The 9716-nt window shown below is 31.9% G+C and overlaps 1 pseudogene; it reads left to right on the top strand.

Moving 5' to 3' along the window:
- Window positions 1–5594: 5594 nt before the first annotated feature.
- LOC127734266 (actin, cytoplasmic-like) lies at window positions 5595–9585 on the top strand (annotated as a pseudogene).
- Window positions 9586–9716: the final 131 nt, after the last annotated feature.

Genomic DNA, 9716 nt, shown 5'->3' with positions numbered 1-9716 from the left:
TAAATTCAAAGATCAAATAATTAGTGTAGATATTTTTAATTATAGAACATAAATGTACGGTTTTCTAGATTTAATTGCACTTGTTTTCTATAAATGAATGCAAACTTTTGTTGCATAACATTCGATTTAGCAGGCATTTTTCATTAAGTTCCGTGATCTAGCTCGTGTTTCTGCAACATATACAGAAAGGGGAAAAATAAATACATGTAGAGATTGACACGCTATCAATTTTTTTTGGCACAGCAACGTTATAATCTTAATTTACACAATTCTCATTTAACATTCGGTTCTCTTCAGTTTTTTTTCCTTTAGTGGAAATTTTACATAATAACTCTACTTTTATCATTTTTCCCAACATTACTTTTTGCCTGGACGTTTTCCCTTGAACTAATTGTCAACGGAGTGCTGACGGAGATTGAGCATGGAGAGTCAAATGAGAAAGGAGATAATGTTTTTGTAACCAAAATTTCCAGTACCTTTGATTGAAGAAAACAGGTTATTCAGTGGGGTTTCGTTTTTCTGCGATATTCATTTTTATTCTTTGCATAAAAAAGGTTTTGTTACAAAGTGTTTGACTGATTATCATCTAATTACATATTTTACGATGACATGTATCTGCTCTGCATGCAGTACTTAATAAAAATAAGTAATTCATTTAAACAAATGAAGTCACTAGAAGAAATAAACACACTATATCAATTTGATATATTGTGATTATTTTTAAATAACATGCTAACCATAACAAAAGTACTTTAAAACAATTATGCTCAGGGTTGTATGATTCCTAAGTAAAAGTTCAATAGGTTTTTGTCTAACTTACCCAGTTTATTTATATCACATTAACATAATTTAAGACGGGTGTTTCCTATATAAGCGCACGAAGCACTAAGGATTATTTGATGACATTGTTTGGTAATACGATAGACAAATTTTCGGAAAATCGTATGCTTTACAACATGGCAGCCTCCGTCAGCAGGGTAAAACGCAAGTGCAAATGTTGTAAAAAAGATTAAACGATTTTGGATTCACTGGCATACATGTATAAAAATTGTCACTGGAGGTTAAATTGACACCTATCAATCTATCAAATATCAACATTGAAGTATTTTAATGATGTAAGAAATTTTGAAAATAATTTTTCATAAAGTGCTGTTATGTTTACTTTTAAGTAACTTCTTTTGAGAAAACCAAACTATACCCTCCAAAAACATTTTCGTCATTTTGACACTAAGTGCAATCAACAATATGAGTTTGAGAAAGTTCGATCGCCAAAAATTAAAAAAAATAATATTTGCAAAATTAAAGACGACACTCATAGAGGGTTCAATCTATTTTAAGCAAACTTTCTTAAGATAATTGCACTTTGAATATTACTCAATCATCATATTCAGGAATATCCATTAAAGTAGTGAAAGTGCATTTAATACTAATCATTCTGGTTTACATCATGTGCAAAAAGATCTAAGACAAAATTATGCGGACAAAAAACATTATATATTTACGTATTTATCTATTGCCTGATGGTACTTCCCTTGACAAAAAGAGGCGTCTGTTTGGTTGTGCTGGTGATGAGCGAGTGTCACTCTCTATGCACGTTATAGAACTCGTGAAACAACTCTTACAAGGGTCCGTTGGTTGCCTGTTGCAATGCAAAGTTTTGGACCCTATCCAACATATCTTTATTTTCTAGTGGCAGTCTCAATTTGATGCCCTGAATCCCACAATGCAGAACCTACCTATTGTTTAAGTTGTTTTAATTTGTTCTCGTGCTGAATACCAGGAAATAATTTACAGGACGTCAAGCAAGCAAGCAACAATCAATCAATCATTGGACTTTTATTTATACCTGAAACCTTCAGATACAACGCCATTGAGAAGGTTTGATAGTACTTAATGTCTCGTTGTCGAGAACACTAAGCTAGTTTTAGGGATAGAAATTACAGGCTCCATCTGCAAAGTTTGATGGTGGTAACTATTGAATGGTGATACAGAGATGATGGTAACTTTTGAATGGTGATACAGGGATGATGGTAACTAGTGAATGGTGATACAGAGATGATGGTAGCTATTGAACTGTGATACAGAGATGATGGTAGCTATTGAATTGTGATACAGAGATGATGGCAACTATTGAATGGTGATACAGAGATGATGGTAACTATTGAATGGTGATACAGAGATGATGGTTACTATTGAACAGTGATACAGAGATGATGGTAACTATTGAACAGTGATACAGAGATGATGGTAACTATTGAATGGTGATACAGAGATGAATACATATACGTGTACAGCTTGGCACTATTAAGGCTATCTCTAGTTCAACAAATTTGTCTGGCATTGATTTTGAAACGAATAAAATTCTCTAACCGTCCAAAGTGTGAAAAATGGACAGTTTTCGACGATTTTTCAACAAACAAAGTTCCATAACTCCACAATGTCATATCAGAAATTTATAAAAAAGAACTACAGGGAGCTTATTTCAATAGCTATAAACAAGTCACCAAATTTTCATGAAAACTGCTCAAAGCATTTTTGAGTTATTGTCCGAAAACTGGAAAATCCCCCCTTTTTTATGAATAAAGTCCCAATACTCCAAAACGTGAAATCAGCATTTTTTTAAAATCGAAAGTTTCATGACAATTGATCATGTTCTTTCCATTAACAATCCGAACTTTTCTGATTGGGTTCCATTAATATATCCCCCAGAACTAGAAATTAAAGAAACAACAGACACGGCTTCATCCGCCTCATTTTTAGACTTATACCTCGAATTTGACATACATGGTCATCTCAGTACCAGAATTTATGACAAACGAGACGATTTTAATTTTAAAATTATCAATTTCCCCCACCTTAGTAGCAACTTATACCAACTTCACCTGCATATGGGATATACATTTCCCAACTTATTCGGTATGCAAGAGCTTGCAGCTCCTACTCATACTTTGTAAAACGTCACCAGTGTCTGAGCAGAAAGTTGATGAACCAGGGGTATGTCAAAGAACGTCTCGTCCTTTTTCTAAAAGTTCATCGGAAGGTACCAAGACCTTGTTGATAAATATTCCGTGTCAACTTCACAAATAAAACATGATGGTCTTGAAGTATAGATTCTGCGTATTGACGCTGTTTATCATCTTAATAACGTGTTAAAGTGTTCTTTTATTTGCCTTATTAATATTACTTTTACTGAAGTGTTCTTTTATTTGCCTTATTAATATTACTGTTTGGTCGGTTTTTGGTGATATACATTTGACGTGGCTCTGTACTTATGCATCCCGTCATTGTGTTGTTTGTATTATTTTTCATTTTTACTTGTGTGCTTTTTCCGTGTGACTTTTTATGTTTCTTTGATACATATGACGTGTCTCTGTACTTTAAACATCCCGCCATTGTGTTATTGTTCTATTATAATTTTTGCATACTTGGACTGACAAAATTATTTTATATCTTTACCTGTGTGACGTTTACATTCTGACGTCAAACACGCGATTCTACGCCAGAGTTAATGTTAAAATTACGATTCGGTCCCAGTGCTTAAAATCCCTCGATCCTTTATGGGTTGATTTGGCATACATAAATAAAATACAAACATAAGTAAGCAATGAACGAGGTTGTAAAATGTGATATATGCTTTTTTGTGCTTCTTTGTTAAATATTTGTTTGTTTTTGTTGTGATTAAGATTGTGACACGGTGTTGACTGTTGTACCCCTATTTTGACATTTTTACCTATTATGTCTGTTTGTTCTATTCACGCATCGTTGTCAATATAATGGAATTTGATGCGACTTTCATACAAGTGAGAGGTTTAGCGCTATAAAACCAGGTTCAATCCACCATTTTCTACATAAATAAAAATGCCTGTACCAAGTCAGAAATATGACAGTTGTTGTCCATTCGTTTGATATGTTTGTGCTTTTGATTTTGCCATTTGATTAGGGACTTTCCGTTTTGAATTTTCCTCAGAGTTCAGTATTTTTGTGATTTAACTTTTTTTTGGTGTAAGCGTTTTTGAGTTTTTGTCCCACGTGTTGACGACGTCACGGACAGACAACAGTATACCATAATACATCATGTAAACGGGCGTATAATAACCGTTTCAGGATTGAATATTTTATTGGTCGGAGGATTAAGCATTCAATATTACACACAAAACAAATTTGCAAAAAATACGCGAAGACGAATTATGCCTGGAAGAGTTGATATGCTAATGCAAGAACAAACTGTACAGTTTTAACTATATCTCCATCAGTTTCGGTTACGCGTTTTCCTGAAAATTCGGCAAATTCTTACGAATAGCATTATATGTGTCTTTTGATCGTCTCTGTATGGTTCCTTATTATAAGAGTTTTCTTCCTGATATTGTATGAAATGTATCATCAAATGAATGAAATCAGGCATTAAAAAAAACCATTTACATACAAAAAATTTTTACAAAATGATAGACAAACAAATGTGTACAATATATTGACATGACCACTCGAAAACAACCATATTTGTTTTCCTCATAAATCAGGTCGGTGGTTTTCTCGTTTATCTTACATTTTGTAATATACCTTACGATACGGCGATGGTATGTGTTGTACTCGTTTTTGAAGGCCGCACGGTCATCTATAGCTGCGTATATCAACGTTATTTAGTCTATGGTTTGTATTTCCGGAAAAATATGGGGCATTTATACAAAATCACAAAAGCAACTCTCTTCATATCAAAATAGATGTGAAAAAACAAAGACAGCTTGTCAATATTTAACGATTTCTGAAATATTTGATAGCTCTTCAGTGTAAATAGCAGATAGTATACACATTACATTTTCAAACATTAATATTATAAAAATATTTGACTATTGAAACACTGATATCTTGGCTTCAGACACATTTTGAATAGTGTACCTTCGCAATAACAATCTTAAAACGCGAGTTGAAGTTGTATAATGGACTTAACTTCATCTCTTGTAGATCACGCACAATATATATTAATAACAGATAGATTGTAAATATGTCTTTTAAATATAGATATAATTCTATTATAAAAATATTCCTTATATGGTGTTTTTGCCAAACTAATGTTCACCACTGCTAAATATATACATAATACTATTAATAAACATTCTGTCAGGTAAAAAAATCAATGGGACATAACTCATGTTTAAATATAGTATAGTAATGAAGTTTGAATTTACCCTTTTACGTACGTGGAAGGAAAGACTTCCATATATGGTCACTATAAAGAAAAATCTATGATTTTCATTAGAATACAGTTTGAATTCGTGGAAAATTTTTTTCATCATATAGAATACGACAAATTTGACAAAACCAAGCATACAGATTTAAAGGAGGATTCACAAAAAATAGAATTTATCTTAAAGACAAAACGTGAGTATATTTTAAATTGATTTTTTATTTGAAAAAAATAATTACCATAGTATATTTTTGTGTCTTGCATATAATCATATATTAAATTTTCATAAAGGGGCCAAATAAAACCAATTATGTCTTATGCTGCATACTTTGAAGACTATTTTTTTGTGTATCTACAATGTAATCATAATTAATTTTTAGATTTGAAATACAGTTAAAACATGTGTTCCGGAATGGTCAAAGCTGGAATTGCAGGCGATGATGCACCGCGAGCTGTTTTTCCTGCAATAACTGGACGCCCAAGACATCAGATATAAATCAGAATGAACAATGATTTTCGATTAATGGATACTAAAAAATAAAAATAAAATCATGAACTATTCGATTATTTATTTAAAAAAAAAAGCCTTCATTTGCTACTCTTTTTGTTTAATTCATTTCAAACAAGTCAGAATTTAAGAATCTCAATATATTAGTTTCATCGTTTAAATTTGAATTTTAGATTTAGTTTTTTTCTTCCTGCAAATAGTATGAATATTTTTGTTTGATTAATAACAGATAGTAATGCAAGGTATGGGTGGGACGGACTGTTTTGTTGGAGACGAAGCACAAAGTAAACGTGACGTCCTGACATTGACATATCCCATTGAACACGGAATGGTTACAAATTGGGATGATATGGAAAGACTTTGGTATCATACATTCTATAATGAACTCCGAGTTGCTCCAGAAGAACATCCTGTCATGTTAACAGAGGCTCCACTAAACCCAAAAGCTAACAGAGAAAAAATGACACAAGTTAGTAGTCGTAACATTGTTTTTATTAAACGAATCTATCTTTTTTTGTTATTTAAAGATATTATTATCATTATTGTTTTTATCATCATTGTCAATAACATTATTAGATTAACATATTTCTAAATTTGACACCTAACATATACTAACTTATATGTGATATTTTCCACCAGTAAAAACTGGCCGTCAATACACAGTCAAGCGCGATGAATGTGGCGTTACACTCCAAAAATTAATCAACCAATTACAATAAACGCATAATAAAACATGTCCCTGATTACATATTAAACTGACATCTGTTATTTTAGTGTTCTTCATAGAAGCACTGCCTAGTATTAATACATTTTTTTCATCTATTCTATTCCTTTTTATTTGATAAATTCAAATTCGATCTGCAAAGTGTCAACATGAAAATAAATTATGCTATATTTTTACACTTTTTTTCTGAAAGTGACGTTAAACATTAAAAAATCAATCAATTATTGATGACAATTACATTTATTTATCTATTTATTCGTAGTTAATGTTCGAAACATTTAATGCTCCTGCTTTCTACATGTCGCAATACCAGCCGTTCTATCTCTGTATGCATCTGGGAGAACAACAGGAATAGTATTTGATTCTGGAGATGGAGTTTCCGACGTTGTACCAATTTACGAAGGTAAACAAATAAGTAAACAAATAAGACGAACAATAGTATGAAGCTTGTATTGTATAATGCAGGAGATTAAGTTAAGTAGTTGTTCTAAAATTCATTAGTAAAACATATATATATATATATATATTTTAATAAATTTCCGGAAAATTTATGAAAGGCTGTTATTTGTATATATGAAGATGAATAATATGATTACACAGTTTAATGTCTCTGAAATTGTTATCTTTTTATCAAAATATAATGATGTATTATTTATATTGAAAAGTCGTCTTACCATAATCAACAATAAGCCGGTGTATAATCTAAATAAGCACTAAATGAAAACGTGAGGTATTAAAATTTTAATCAGACTTCCAAAATTAAACAACAGGGATAATTTCCCTACAAAATAATCTTTTCAACATTTGACTTCAAAAACCCAGTTGAAGTGTCCATAAAAAATTTACCAAGTCAATCCCTTCTTTTATCACATAAATTATTCGCATATTGTCTCTCAATATAACTGATAAATATTATAATTTCAAAATTTTAATGTAATATTCGCCACTAGATAATAAGAAAACAATAATACTTCAATTGTCATTCTATCATCATATTCAGCGTTCATGCAAATGAAGGAATTTAAACACAAGAAAGTTGGATACAAAATGATAAAGAGTAATGATATAATGTTTTGTTCACCTAAACCTTAGGTACTAGACAACGCAAAAAGTACAATACTGAATAAAACTTCGACTTCATGTCTTAATAATACCGATTATCAGGCTGCCTGCATATTGATATCGTAAAACATCAGCTGCGAGTCACAATATGAAGCTTTTTGTCGAGTGAGCGCAGTGAACGAGATCAAAAAGGCTTCATATTGTGTCGAGCAGCAGCTGATATTTTACAATATCAATATGCATGCAACCAGATAATCGATTTATCGGGTTGTATTTGCGCATTGCATGATAAAAACAAGTGTTATTTGTTTCACCAGCAAACTAGAAGATGACGTGATAAGTTCGGGTCAAACTTATCAATTTCGGTTCATATATTATGACGTCGGTGAAATGTCCGGGTCAAAGTTATAACGGATGGGGCAACGTATTTGACGTCAAAAAGCCGTGATATGCAATTTAATTAAGAGCCGAGCAGAGTGATATAGACAAAGGAACGACCGATAACGTTAGATAACTGCTACATGTACATCTTGCGCAATACTGCAGCCTCATTTTAAAATAATTATTGTTCAAAATTATTCAAATATTTTTCAGGAAATGCTTTACCACATGCCATTAGACGTTTAGATCTCGCAGGAAGAGATTTGACAGCATATCTGCAAAGAATTTTATATGAAAGAGGTTACAATTTTGTCAACTCAGCTGAAGCAGAGATAATGAGAGATATCAAGGAGAAAATGTGCTACGTTGGGCTCGACTTTTAACAAGAAATGGACACGTCATTCAAGTCATCATCTCTAGAAAAGTCATACGAATTACCTGATGGTGCTGTCATTACCATCGGGAATGAACGCTTCCGGTGCGCAGAAGCCCTGTTTCAGCCATCATTCATTGGTATGTTGAGGAAATTCGAAAAGTAGTGTCATATCATTTCATTATTTTCACCAATAGTTACCTTGTAAAATTAAGTTGACATTTTGTGGAAATTTTGTTTCTATTTGTGCTAGATTTACTAGACAGGGAAATGAAATATACTTAGTTATTTTACAACATAAGCTTTATGGCTTACTTTTAACATAAGAGTCCGGCATTTATTACTATTTAAATGTTTATAATTAATTGCAGGAATGAAGTCTTGTGGAATCCATGATATGATCGACAATTCCATTATGATGTCAAACATTGATATTAGAAAAGACCTGTACAGTAATATTGTGTTATCAGGAGGTTCCACAATGTTTCCTGGTAGGTAATATAATTGATGAACAAAATTATGGAATTACAAAAATAAAAGCCTTGGCCTTTTATGTCGCCTTTCTTTCCAAATTACTGCACACAGTTTGATGTTTATTTTGTTCAGTTTGTTTGCAATTCGGTTTTTGATGAGTTACGTATCGTGCAATCTTTATCTTGTTGTGTGGTTCTTCGCCTATTTGTCGTTTTGCTGTTTTGGCATGTTGAAGTTGTTTAAATGGATTTCTGATTTTTGATTTCTCCCTTTTGGTATATTCTCTTTGTTACTATTTTGTTTGCTACATACCTGAATTATATCTATAGACAGTGCACATATGATATATTATTTCAGCAAATATCTTTTGTCATCCACGTCATTTTGTCTCTTGTGGATAGCTGTCTCATTGGCAGTCATTCAACATATTCTTAATCTTATATGGGAAAATGGAACATATATCAAAGATAGCTCATATAAAACAGGATATCAAAGAAATACAGAAGCGTTAAAAGAATTAATGGAATACATACGATGAAAAATTATATCCTTAAAATCATCCCTTTTAGGTATTGCTGATCGTCTGAAGAAAGAAATGGAAGCCATATCTCCTAGTTCAATGAAAACTAAGATTATTGCACCTCCAGAAAGAAAGTATTCAGCTTGGATTGGAGGATCTATACTTGGTTCTCGATCCACTTTCGGACAGATGTGTATTTCAATGCAAGAATACGATGGAGTTGGACTAAGTATTGTACATAGAAAATGTTTCTAAACCAAAGTTAAAGGTTAAGGAGAAGTGCAATATTTACAAGACTAGTAAGAGCAGATTTCACAGTGTGCAAGAAAGAGGATTAGTACAAATATGTCCAATGAAAAAACAAAAGAGCATAACATTTTTTATACAAGTATAAATGCTAAATAGATCATCATGTTGGATAAAATTATGTGCTTGTTTTTATTTTTTAGAGTAAAGGTTTTTTAATACTGTCTTGTGTTAGATAATAGAGTC

Source organism: Mytilus californianus, unplaced genomic scaffold (assembly GCF_021869535.1).
Source record: "Mytilus californianus isolate M0D057914Y unplaced genomic scaffold, xbMytCali1.0.p SCAF_3, whole genome shotgun sequence".
Lineage (NCBI taxonomy): Eukaryota > Metazoa > Mollusca > Bivalvia > Mytilida > Mytilidae > Mytilus > Mytilus californianus.
This window is presented reverse-complemented; position numbering and strand designations above follow the sequence as displayed.